This window comes from Nelumbo nucifera, chromosome 3, assembly GCF_055504915.1.
Source record: "Nelumbo nucifera cultivar China Antique chromosome 3, China Antique-T2T, whole genome shotgun sequence".
Classification (NCBI taxonomy): domain Eukaryota; kingdom Viridiplantae; phylum Streptophyta; class Magnoliopsida; order Proteales; family Nelumbonaceae; genus Nelumbo; species Nelumbo nucifera.
Window position 1 is genome coordinate 85266767 of NC_142651.1, and position 1699 is coordinate 85268465.

The window sequence follows — 1699 nt, forward strand, 5'->3', positions numbered from 1 at the left end:
AGCCCTTTGCAATTTTATTAGGAATATCTTCTATAAAATAAATCATATAAGTATGAAGATATTTACAACGCAGTTGGAACGGGCTTTACCCTAAGAGAAGGCGGATTTGTTTTAGGTGACAACGAGCTAAGATCTGTGGGCCGGCGTATCTAATTTGTGCCCCTTTAATCTATATATCGTATTACTAGTTCAGTTGAATCTGTTGGACATGCATCCCCCAAGTTGGGGATTCGAGCTTCGTAGCTCAATTGATTGTGATTCGGTAATCTATTCTGTGATGTTAATAGGGAAATTTTTCATGCTTTATCATTCCAAATTAACAAAAAAAAAACAGAAGACAAAGAGAAACTGAAGGATTTGCAAGGAAGCTCGACCCATCGGCGATGATGGCTCTGTTGTTGTGTCGGTGTCAATAGATCGATTTTGGATTGGACCCTGTTCAGTCTAACAAGTTGGAGGGACCAACAAAGATATATTGGATTGTAGTAATCCGGTATAATATTATATTTATTAGATTGGATAAGACTTGGTTGGTCTGTTCGTAACAAATTTATAGTGGATTGGGTTAGAATAAACCAATATCTGGTTTATTAATATAAGATAAAAATATATTTGTCAATGAACCAGGTTTGTGTTAAAATCAGTCTAAATCAAAATAAAATTGAACAGATTAGACAGTCTAGATATTGAATTGGACCGGTTTAAATTGGTCCAAAATATTTATTGGATTGAATTGGACCTGATCCATTTATAATGGGCTGACATTGGACTGGATCGGATTAGATCAAATCCAATCCAATTGACACACCCCTAGTTGTGAACTTCCTATATGCTTTTCCTTGGATTTTTTTTATTTTTATTTTCCAGTGGATTTATTTTATAATTTGATAATGACAGGGGAACCCTTGTTTGAAGTTTTGAACAGTGAATACCATTTCCTATTAAAATATAAAAATAATGAAAGGAAGGAAGAGAGAGATTTTGACGGTAGAACCCAAAATTGAGTCCATGAATTCCTCCACGTCAGCCACTTTTGTGGGCCATTCTTAAAATTAAACGAGGAAAGTTTGGCTGTATTTGGAAAAACAGTACGAGTTATTTGGGAATTTTTTCTATATGATACTTATGCCTTTTTATTTTGATAAATATAATTGGAGATATATTAAAAAGAGGAAATGATGTAGGAAAGGCATGGTATCCAAAGAGTTTTGACTAAATAAAATTCACATAAATTTTGATAAATAATACCTAATTGATTTCCACATTTTTATTCACAAATATGCGTCAGGCTGTTTAGATCTTTATACAAAAACTCAATACATCTTTTACATATCAGAACTAACAGAAGATCTTTCAAAAAAAATACACCAAATGGATCTATATCTTTTTTATATCATAATTGAATCCATTGTCAGAAGTGGGATTTGAACCCACGCCTTCTTTCGAAGACCAGAACTTGAGTCTGGCGCCTTAGACCACTCGGCCATCCTGACGTTAATAGATGTTTTGACAGTTACGCCATTGAGTCCATTAAAATAACCAAAGGTTATCTGATGAGAATTCACGTGGTGAATTCAGAAAGGTATATATAGTAATATTTGATGGTTGGTGGGAAAATCCATATTAATGCAAGGGTTATAGCCTAAATTGGGATCTTCCACCAATAAAAACAATTCCAACATGATATAAAATCGCACAT

At 33.7% G+C, this 1699-nt stretch overlaps 1 non-coding gene across 1 annotated transcript; it reads right to left on the reverse strand.

Annotated features, from left to right (window-relative positions):
- Positions 1-1409: 1409 nt before the first annotated feature.
- TRNAL-CAA (transfer RNA leucine (anticodon CAA)) lies at positions 1410-1493 on the reverse strand. Its single transcript has one exon. It is a non-coding gene; the product is annotated as a tRNA-Leu (tRNA).
- Between the last annotated feature and the right edge of the window lie 206 nt (positions 1494-1699).